This window comes from Bison bison, unplaced genomic scaffold (assembly GCF_000754665.1).
Source record: "Bison bison bison isolate TAMUID 2011002044 unplaced genomic scaffold, Bison_UMD1.0 scf7180017864295, whole genome shotgun sequence".
Classification (NCBI taxonomy): Eukaryota; Metazoa; Chordata; class Mammalia; order Artiodactyla; family Bovidae; genus Bison; species Bison bison.
In genome coordinates, this window is record NW_011494867.1 from 912,692 (window position 1) to 924,535 (window position 11,844).

Below are 11,844 nucleotides of genomic sequence, written 5' to 3' on the forward strand. Positions count from 1 at the left end.
GTGCATTGCTACTATATTGGTATCATGAATTATATGTAGTCCCAAAAGTTGAAACAATTCAAGTGTTCGTCAACAGAACGGATATACAAACCTGGTATAATCACACAGCGGAAAACTGCTCAGCAAGAAAAAGGAACAAAATACTGATCCATGCGACAACATGGATGGCTCTCAAAACACTGCCAGTAAAAGACGACAGACACCAAAGAGCACACGCTACGTAATTCCATTTATTTGAATGCAAGAATAATCTACAGTTACAGAGTCAGGACAGAAAGGGGCATGAGCAAATTCACAGTGATGGAAATATCCTGGTTCTTGACTGGGGTGGTGGTCACCTGGGTATACACAATTGTCAAAAGCCATCTGCACTGGGAGGAAGTGTCCCCCCAAAATTCGTGTCCACCAGAATCTTAGAATGTGACCTTATTTGGAAATAGGGTCTTTGCAGCTGTAATTAGTTAAATTAGAGTGAGTCCATACCAGGTTACAGAAGGCCCTCATCCAAGGACTGATGTCCTTATAAGAAAATAAAACAGACACACAAGGCGAATACAACGTGGTGACCGAGACAGAGATCAGGAAAACAGGTCCACAAGCCACGGTGGCTGCGAGCAACCACCAGGAGCCAGGGAGAGGCAGGGAAAGGTCAAGGAAATCATGGCCCTGTGGACACCTTGATTCTGGGTTTCCAGCTTCCAGACCCATGAGAGAAAACTCTTAAAGCCACCAAATTTGCAGTACTTTGTTACAGTAGTCCCTAGGAAACTAACAGACCATCAAACAATGTTTAAAGTCTCTGCCTTTTAAGTAATTTTACTATAGCTTTAAAAATTGCAAATAACTCATTGGAAACAGCAAGTTGGTGATGAGGGTTCCAACCTGGCTTCTGTTTCACCATATTAGACAGAATACCTGAAGGACAGCAAGACCCTGCTGCTCAGAATCCACATTTAATGAGAGAAGCCAGGCACTGCCCAAGGGGTCCCTCCCTCCCAGTGGCTCTTCCTTTTACAATCAAACACTATCTGCATCTATTTCCTCTGCCCACAGCAAAATGCCTCTTTCACTCTCTCAAACACAAATATTTGCGTACTATAGGCAGTACTACCCAGGAGAGCCACCGTGCAGATGCCCCATTCAAAAATGAACCAACCCACTTTTTAGGGAGTGCCAAGCCTCAGAATTAAAGGCTGCAGAAAAGCCTGGTTAGGGGCCAAGCGCCTTAACCCAACTTTTCAGTAACTCACAGATTTATTATCTGGAATGCCAACCTTTAAGAATCTTTGATTCCTTTGCTTTCTGTAGCTCAGACACTTAGAAAATGGGACTTTTTATTTCATTATTTTGCTTCATCTTAGAAGACCCTGACCCTGAGAACTTTCACTTGTCTAAGGACACCAGCAGATATCTGCATGAGGATTAGGGTCAGCAAAGGTCAGATAGATCACTGAATGTAAAGACCACCTGGTCCAATCCCCACTGGATGCTCTAATACCCATTCCAGCTTCCCCATATTTATGGCTGCAGAATTTGCCAGGCATGAACTCACTGATTCCACACAACAAGGCTAGAGATAGAATCACTATTATCTTTATTTTTTGTTTGTGGAAACTGAGGACCAGAGGGGTGATGTAACTTCTCTGAGGTCACACAGTAGTACACAGAGGAAGGATCTGGGCCCAGACAAACTGGCCTGGAAATCTTAGCCACCGGGCCACACTACCAAGTGGATGCCTCTTCTTTGGATTGGGCACTGCATTCCCCAGCGATTGAGAACCTAAAGGTTTGTTATAGATCCAGAGCTCCTTCAGCTTTTTTCCCAGCGACTGAGAACCCAAAGGTTTGTTATAGATCCAGAGTTCCTTCAGCTTTTTTCCCCTTCTTGAGAACCATTAGAGCAGTGAGTCCCAAGGTCCACTGGGACATCCTCTAAAGCACTATATAAACATAACCGAGTGGGACAGGATTAAGATTGTTTAATTTTGTTTTGGGGGGTTTGGAATGTTTTGTTTTATTTTGAGATGAAAGCTAACCAAACAACTACAGAGCTAAACTGAAAAAGACTAAGATCAGAATCAGGCATTTTTTCCCAACTTGATGAAAAACCAGTTGCTTTTTTTAAATTTTTCTTTTGGTGGCATCATGCAGCTTGCACAACCCTAGTTCCCCGACCAGGACCAAACCCCTGCACACGGCAGTGAAAGCACCGGGCCACTAGGGGATTCCCCACACCCCAGTTCCTATTGTCCATTATGCCAGGAAGGAATGTGGAGCTGGGTCTCCTAAAAGAGAATCAGACAAAGGGTTCCTTACTTTGCAGGCGGATTCTTTACTGTCTGAGCCACCAGGGAAGCCCTTAGGAAAGGACACTTTAGCCCACATGTACCGTATGTCCTGACTCTGTACATGTCCAGAGATCCTCTCCAGAGGAGTCCACAGTAGTTGTTGACTCAAAGAAGATTCTCCAGTAGGGTGGCACGCACATTAAAAGACCAAATGGAGGGAATTCCCTGGAAGTCCAGCGGTTAGGACTCAACACTTCCACTGTTGTGGCCCAGGGGATCCTGACCAGGGGCTGGATCTGGGCCACGGCTGTCAAAGTCCAGAATCCTAACCACTAACCCACCAAGGAGCTCTCAGAAACTTAACATAACGATAGACCCCAGGAAATCCATAAATGTTGAATAAGCTTTTAACAAAAACACATTATCCTGATTAAAAATCCTTAAGTAGGATTCAGTGGGTAATTCCTTAATATGATAAAACATATAAATCTCAGTTATAAGCCAGCATTCTACTTAACTAGAAAACAACAGACACATTCCAACTAAAGAGAGGAATAATACACCTGTGTGCACTATCACTGTGCAGGAGGTCCTAGCCACTGCAACTGGGCACGCTAAAGAAATGAGAGAGAATAATTGGATGAAGGGATACAGTGGACGGCATGGTGACCCTAATTAACAATACTGTACTGTTTATGTGAAAGTTGCTGAAAGAAAACATCTTTAAAAGTTCTTGTTATAGAAAAAATTATAGCTACTTGTCGTGATGTTAACTAACTTATTGTGGTAATCACTTCATAGATATACATATATCAGATTTTGTTTGTATCCTAAAATGAATACAATGTTATATGTCAATTATATCTCAATAAAAAACTAAAAAAGAACTGGATGGGAGGAGATAAAATTATTTCTATTTATAGATGAAATAATTATAAGCCTAAAATGGCTACAAGAATTAACTGAGAAACTACTACAAACAACAGCCAGTTAGAAAAGACTCCACAAAAAATACGTATCTAGGAATAAACCTATCAAAAAAGGTGCAAGATACATTAAAAAAAAAACAAACTGTAAACAATACTAAAGGACACAGGAGATTAAACAAATGGAAAGCTACACCATGTACCTGGATAAGAACATTCAACATCATCAATATGTCCATTCTCTAAAGTTAATGTATACATTTAAAACAATCCCAATATATTTTATGAAACAAAATATTTAAATGGCCAACAAACTCATATTTTAAAGTGCTTAACATGACTGAGCAACTGAGCACACACACAATCTCATTGCTACTTTAGGAAACTAAATCCACACTAAATTACCACCAGAGTAAGTAAAATCCAAACGACCAACAAAATCAAGTGTTGCAGGAACTCAAAATAACTGGAATTCTCAGACACTACTGGAAGGAGGGTAAATGGTTACATATCTATTTGGAAAACTGTTTGGCAGTATTTTCTGAAGTTGAAACACGTGCATATCCCATGCACAAGTTCTCCTAAGCAAATACCCAACAGAATTATATATATATACACACACATACATATATAGACACCAAAAGCAGTATGTTACAATATTCAAGGCAACTTTATTCATGATAGCCAAAAACTGGGAAACAACTTAAATGTCCATCAGCAGGAGAACAGATTTTAAAAAACTCACAAATTGAGCAAAAGAAGCCAAATACAAAAGAATCCATTTACATAAAGTTTTTTTTTTTTTTTTTAATCAAAACCAGAAGAATGACAGAAGAAATGAGAATGATAACTACCTTTTGTAAGAGGGTGAGGCAGTAACTGCTTGGAGGCCAGCGCGGGGCTTCTCCATGCTGGTACTGCTCCAGCATGGTTCGCTTTTCTGTGTGATAGTTCATCAAGCCGCGTACTTACAATCAGTCCCCTTTTCTATATGTGTGTTATACTTCAGTTTTTATTAAAGCAAATCCAGTAAAAACACCAACACATGGGAATGTAATTATATAACAGATTTTAAAGTTCAAATAGAAAAATGAATAAGAACAGCCTGAAAGAGATCTAAAAATAAGGGGAGCAGCCCTTCAATATACTAAAAGATATTTTTAAATATTATAAACCATGGCAAGTAAAATAGTGTGAACATGAGTGAACATGAATAGTCAAAGAAACCAATGAAAAAGAGAAGCAAGTTCTGAAATAGACTTACATATATATGAGAAAATAAGCTTATGATAAACAGTTTATGATTAAAATAGCTTCTCAATTCAGCAGAAAAGAGATAGCCATCTGAAAAAAAAAGTTGATTTATACCTCACAGCATACATCAAAATAAATTCCAAATGGATCAAAATTTGAATGTAAAATCATAGAAGAAAATAAAGAACATGCTATCTTGAAGCGGGGAAGACCTTTGTACCTATGATTCAACACCGAGAAGCCATAAAAGAAATGACTGATAAATCTGACTGCAAAAAATGAAAATATGTGTAAACAGAACCAACAAACCATCAATAAAAGAGAAACAGTAAATTGGACACAACTTTTATCAAGGCAAAAGGCCATCCTTCCCTAATAGATACTCAGTTCCTAGAAACAAAAAGGCAAAAATCCAATTTTTAAAACAAGCAAAGAGTATTAACAGTCACAGAAAAAGAAATAGAAATGGCCTGTAAACATATTCCAGGTTAATGAAGACTCAAATGAGAAACTGCTTTTCACCTATCAGATTGGTAAAAATCCAGCGATGTGACAACAAGCTGGCGAAGATGTGAGAAAACAGTAGCTTCTCATCCAAAGCTGGTCGAGGTGCAAACTGGCACCAGCTTAAGGAGGGCAAGTTGGCAGTATCTCTTGGAACTACAAATACAGACACCTAGCAACATCATTTCTGGGAATTTATCCTGCATATAGAATAAGCACCGGCAAAATGCCACATATACAGCAGTGTCTGTGATAGCAGAGTGGAAACTGTTATCACACAACAGAGCTGCATAATATATTCAGTGAAACAAGCACGGCTCAGAACAGTGCCGTGTATTCTATTTTGTAAATTGTGTTGGCAGAGGTGACAGAGCATTATACAGACATATATACGGACGCTATTTCACAGCTAATATATGCTATATATAACACACATATATATCTATGTACGTTTGTATTTGCATAAAGAAATGCTGTATTAGAATAATACACACACAAGCATCCAAGAGCAGCAGCTCAGAACCTCTTCAAGATGGTGTATCCTTAAGAGAAGATGCTTGTTAACCGATTTGATGGACTTTTTGTCAGGATGATAAAGTGAACTGGGAAAATGCATATACTGCAAGTCCAGAGATTTGGGGCGTCATGAGGGTAGCCTTATATCAGGAGATTCCAAAGCTTTGTAAAGGATCAGCATTAATTAGGTTAAATCCAATAAACTAAAAACCATTCTCTAGGGGAGGAGGGTACTGGGTGGCTATGGAACAAGAGTGACAGAAAAGCTTTGACTATAGTCCTTTATTACGAAAAAGGCGATGGCAAGCCACTACAGTACCCTTGCCTAGAAAATCCCATGGATGGAGGAGCGACTTCACTTTCACTTTTCACTTTCACTCATTGGAGAAGGAAATGGCAACCCACTCCAGTGTTCTTGCCTGGAGGATCCCAGGGAAGGGGGAGCCTGGTAGGCTGCCGTCTATGGGGTCGCACAGAGTCGGATACAACTGAAGCGACTTAGCAGCAGCAGCAGCAGCAGTCCTTTATTCAGTTCAGCCACTCAGTCGTGTCCGACTCTTTGCGACCCCATGAATCACAGCATGCCAGGCCTCCCTGTCCATCACCAACGCTTGGAGTTCACCCAGACTCACGTCCATCGAGTCAGTGATGCCATCCAGCCATCTCATCCTCTGTCGTCCCCTTCTCCTCTTGCCCTCAATCCCTCCCAGCATCAGAGTCTTTTCCAATGAGTCAACTCTTCGTATGAGGTGGCCAAAGTACTGGAGTTTCAGCTTTAGCATCATTTCTTCCAAAGAAATCCCAGGGCTGATCTCCTTCAGAATTTACTGGTTGGATCTCCTTGCAGTCCAAGGGACTCTCAAGAGTCTTCTCCAACACCACAGTTCAAAAGCATCAATTCTTCGGTGCTCAGCCTTCTTCACAGTCCAACTCTCACATCCATACATGACCACTGGAAAAACCATAGCCTTGACTAGATGGACCTTTGTTGGCAAAGTAACGTCTCTGCTTTTGAATATGCTATCTAGGTTGGTCATAACTTTCCTTCCAAGGAGTAAGCGTCTTCTAATTTATTAAAAGTCATATGATGTTTAAACCATGTGAATGTATTACGATTCAAAACAAGAAACAAGAAAAGAAGAGCTGCAGTTCACGAGCTCCAAAAACTTGATCAAGACCCACAAAATCTTTTCCAGCTCATGTTCCAAGAGCGTCTATCTGGTGGCGGGGGTGGGGGCTGTGGGACAGAGGCTTTAGAGGGAGGGGATATATGTACTATACATAGCTGATTCACTTAGTTGTACAGCAGAAACTAACACAACATTGTAAACAACTATACTCCAGTAAGAAAACAGCCTCTGTCATTTATCAACAGGTAATGCTTAATATTCACAAGGAGTTTTATTATCATATTAATAGCTAACTCACATCGCCAGAAACATCTTGTGTCAATAATACTATCGAAAAACATTGTGAGATAGAAAGATCTTGGGCAACTCACTTAACCTCCCTTAAACTTCAGTTTTCTCTCTGGCAAAGCAAAGCTAAAGACACCCCAGAAATGCCATGGAGTACGGGTATGTGAGTGTTTCCAGAACCACAAAATGGCACCAAACAAGCCCTGTATGTACAACAGCTATGGAGAGGGGCATGGCGGCCCACTCCAGGGTTCTCGCCTGGAGAATCCCGTGGACAGAGGAGTCTGGTGACTGCAGTCCATGGGGTCGCAGAGAGTCACATGACTGAAGCAACTTAGCACACACACATACAACAGCCAAACCTCTGCTAGAATCAATGTGACCTGAGGAAGGGCACTTATCAAAGGTCAGTGTGCCTAACAATCACCTGGAGAGGCTGTTAAAACACAGGCTCCTGGGCCCCACCCTGAGCTGTCGTTCAGTAGGTCTGGGGCCCATGAACTAGCATTTCTAACAAGCTCAGGTGATGCTGATATGCTAGTTTAAGGACCACATTTGAGTGGTCTGTTCCAGAGCAGGGCTCTTCAAACTGAGATGTGTATACAAATGACCTGGGAATCTTCTTAAAACACAGATTTATAAGATCTAGGGTGAGACCCAGGACTCAGCATTTCTTTTTTTTCTTTTCTGGCCATACCATGTGGCTTCCAGGATCGTGGTTTCCAACCAGAAATTCTCCCAGACTAGTGAAAGCACGGAGTCTTAACCACTGAACAACCGGAAAATTCCCAGGACTCTACATTTCTTTTTTTTTTTTTTTTTTTTTTGTTAGGGTAGTGGGGCATGCCATGAAGCTTACAGGATCTCACTTTCCCATCCAGGGGGTTGAATCCAGGCCCTTGCTGGTGAAAGTGCAGAGTCCTAACCGCTGGACTGGAGGGAATTCCCAGGACTCTGCATTTCTAACAAGCTCCCAGGTGTTGTAAATGCTCCTGGTCGGCAGACTACACTTTGAGGACCAAGACTGTGGACTATCCAGCTCTACTTGTTTAGACAAGGAAACTGTATGGGGAAAAAGTAAATGACTTACCCAAGGCCACTTGGACAGAAAAGTGAAACCCTGCCAGGGGGGCTGCCATTCCTCAGGATGGCAGCCTTACCTGCCATCCCCAGACCTATATCACAAGCCTGCCTCAGCCAGCAATGGACACCAGCTCTTTAGATAATGGTATGGAAATTTACTACATCATACACAGCCCTCTACACTTCTGAGAAACCAATCACTTGCCAGGGAGCTTAGCTCAAATCACCAGTCTGTTCTTTTCCAAAATGCACTTTTGGCCAAATTATTTCTTTAGCTGAGTCACCTTCCCCTCCATCGACTCAAACCTTTGAGAGGCCTTGCAGTTGAAACTTGAAGAAGCCACAGAGTGCTTCTCAACATGCGTGGTCTGACTGTGGGGAGAAGAGGGTGAGGAGAAGTAGAAATGGGGTGGGGAAGCTGATCCTTGGGAAAGCTGAGGAATTTCCTGATATATGGCTCCCTTATGACCTCAAATGGAAAAGGGAATGGCAATCCACTCCACTGCAGAATTCCAAGGACAGAGAAGCCTGGTGGGCTACAGTCCATGGGGTCGCAAAGAGGCAGACACAAGTGAGTGACTCACACACACACACACACATATGACCTCAAATGGACTTCCCTGGTAAAGTGTCTGCCTACAATGAGGGAGACACGGGTTCAATCCCTGGGTCGGGAAGATCTCCTGGAGAAGGAAATGGCAACCCATTTCCAGTATTCTTGCCTGGAAAATCCCATGGACGGAGGAGCCTAGTAGGCTACAGTCCATGGGGTTGCAAAGAGTCGGACACTTTCACTTTCACTTATGACCTCAAACCAACAGAACTGTGCTAAGAAGAAAAGTTATGACCAACCTAGACAGCATATTAAAAACCAGAGACATTATTTTGCTAACAAAAGTCCGTCTAGTCAAAGCTATGGTTTTTCCAGTAGTCATGTATGGATGTGAGAGTTGGACTATTAAAGAAAGCTGAGCACCAAAGAATTGATGCTTTTGAACCGTGGTGTTGAAGACTCTTGAGAGTCCCTCAGATTGCAAGGAGATCCAACTAGTCCATCCTAAAGGAATTCAGTCCTGAATATTCATTGGAAGGAATGATGCTGAATCTGAAGTTCCAATACTTTGGCCACCTGATGTGAAGAGCTGACTCATTTGAAAAGACCCTGATGCTGGGAAAGACTGAAGGCAGAAGAAGGGGACGACAGAGGATGAGATGGTTAGATGACATCACCAACTCAATGGACATGAGTTTGAGTATACTCCAGGAATTGGTGATGGACAGGGAAGCCTGGCATGCTGCAGTCCATGGGGTCACAAAGAGTCCGACATGACTGAACGACTGAGCTGACTAAACTCACTCTATCGCCCTGACAAAAAGTTCACTGAATTATAGATTTATTACAAGTATCTTCTTTTCAAGACGCATTGTCTCTGAGCTGCCAATCTTTCACACTTCAGGGTGAATTACTCTAACATAGGAGGAAGCAGGTGGAATTCTGGACATAAAGTCTCCGGAGCAATTAAGGCAGAGAACACAGCTACTGGTAAACCACGGCTGCGACCTTGGCTCTGCACCACATTCACCAGCGGGCCCCACCCCCACCCCTGATGCCTTCCTGGGCCTGGCTCTGCCAATCACCTATTGTGTGACTGAGTAAGTCACACAGTTCTAAAGACTTTCAGAGCTGGAAGGTTCTAATCCCAGAACCTCAATTTCTAGTCCAAAAAACACATGGTCCCTGGTGGCTTAAGTTTGGTTTCCCCAGAAGGAGAACCTGAGACAGGGGTTCAGTTCTACATGAGTTTTTGAGGTCAAGCTTTCCAGAGAAACCTTTAGGTGAAGGAGCAAGGGGAGAGGATAGGGAAAGGCATGTCTTGAAGGTCTAGAGCATTTTTAAATAACATCAGAGTCCTCCCAGCCTAGGGCAAGAAGGCTGGGCTTTCATACCCTTTGCCGGGGGATATGACCCCATCAAGTAACTCTGGCAAGGTGGCTTAGAGAACATCATGAGGTCTACTGTCCGTGGCAGTTCAGGAGTAGAAATAACAGTGGCTAAAGGCAACCTGATGGGCGCCAATACTTCCAGTTCTGAGAGACTCTCAAATATCTTTCCAAACAAGAGGCCCTCTAAATCACAAAAGACAGAAGATAAGAAAAGAATACAAGCATTTTTTTTCATTTTCAGAAGAATCCTGGAATCTGTACTTAGAGTAAGTCCTCACAGCTCCCTCCCCTGCCCCACACTGCAAGGTGACCCCTCCCCTAGCTCCACCCACCGTCCACGCACTGACTGCATTACTGGTCAGACTGACTCCTCCTTAAGGACTTTGCCTATTCCCTCTGCCTAGAATGCCCCACCCCAGAATTTTGCCCAGCTGACTCCTTTATTCAGCTGAAACATCACAGGTACACCAAGTGCACAGCACTGTACACTTCTCTGACCAGCCCAGGTCATTCCCTGTCACACTCTCCGTGGCACTTCTGCAGGGCACTGGTCTCTGCCACCATTTTAACTGTGTTCACTTGGGTGTTATCTTGTAATCATGAGTATTGTTCTGACCTCATCACTGTGTCCCCAGAGCCTAATGCACCCAGAAGACGGAAACATCTGATGAACAACATCTGTGTGAGTAGGGCATTTGGGTCAGATGCTGAAATGCCAATAGAGAAGGAGAACTAGGTCAGCTAAACACTCAGCCTAAAAAGCTGGAGAAAAAACCCAGCCCAAGGCCAAGATGGGGAAGGAGAGAATCCACCAAGGGTTTCCTTGGCTACTCGATTCCTTTCTCCTCTCCCGGTTCCCTCAACGTGGGACCAGAGTTAGCACCAGCCCTGGGGAGATCCTTCCCCTTTTAGACGGGCACAAACCTCCCAAACGACCAAGGGAATCCGGATTCCAATTCTAGCTCTGAGCCTCCCCCTTCCTGCTGGTACTTGGGTGGGGCACAAGGATCATGCCAGTCTGGCAGGGGTGCTGAGAGTGCCACTCCATGGCACAGCATCACTCAAGTACACAGCACTGCACACTTAAACCAGGCCAGGGTACCCTCCTGCCCCTGGCTGCCTCTGTGGCTCCTCCAGCTCCAGGACAGGCTCCATCACAGCCACCCCGTCTCTGGGCGCCTGAGACGCCTGCACGTTACCCAGCTTTTCCCACGTGCCAGGAACTGCGCCAGGTGCTCACTCATCCGTTTGCCTGATGACACTGAATTGTCATCAGTGCCCACATCTCGTAAAAATGTTATCTCCATTTTCTAAGTGAGGAGATTAAGGCTGAGAGAGTCAGCCACCAGCAGCAGCTGGCGAGTAAGGGGCATTGGCTTGGAACATCGTCCATTGGCTACTTTTATCTGACTTACTTAAGTGGTCTGTCACTATGGGCTCACTGAAGAGAGCAGCCCTGGGAGGAAGCACCATTACCTTCATTTCACGGAGAAGGGAAGTGCCAAGGAGCTCGCGGCCTGCTAGGTCGTTTCCACGACACTCGGGAATGCAGACTGGCCTCCTGGGTCTGGTCCCTGCGCTCCGGCTGCCCAGCTGTCACCGGCTCCGTTTTACAGAGGCTGAGAGTTCCCGGAGAGGCAAGTGCGGTGCGGGAGATCCGGCAGAGAGGCTGCAAGCGGGACCGCCCAAGCCGCACGCGCACACCCCGTGGGGAACTGCCGATGGCTGACTGGGGCGCTGGCGCTCCTGGGGCGGCTCCCCTGCGGTGGCAGGTGCAGGCAGCTATGTCTGACGTTTCGGGTTCTCCCCGCCCTTGCCCTTTGCCCCCTCCCTCCCTCTCCCCATGCCTGGGCACAGAACCTGGTCTCCTTGAGGGACAAGGCCCCTGATTCTCCAGAGGCACCAATTCCC

At 44.3% G+C, this 11,844-nt stretch overlaps 1 protein-coding gene across 5 annotated transcripts in view; it reads right to left on the reverse strand.

Moving 5' to 3' along the window:
• IL34 (interleukin 34) overlaps positions 1 to 11,844 on the reverse strand; it is a 60,909-nt gene that overhangs the window by 31,881 nt on the left and 17,184 nt on the right. Inside the window, exon 1 of one of the 5 annotated variants that reach the window (XM_010850718.1) lies at positions 11,410 to 11,657. The exons of the other annotated variants lie outside the window; for them this stretch is intronic. The gene's annotated coding sequence lies outside the window, so the exon portion shown is untranslated. Of the gene's footprint in view, positions 1 to 11,409; positions 11,658 to 11,844 lie in introns of those variants that run through there. 5 annotated transcript variants of the gene reach the window in all.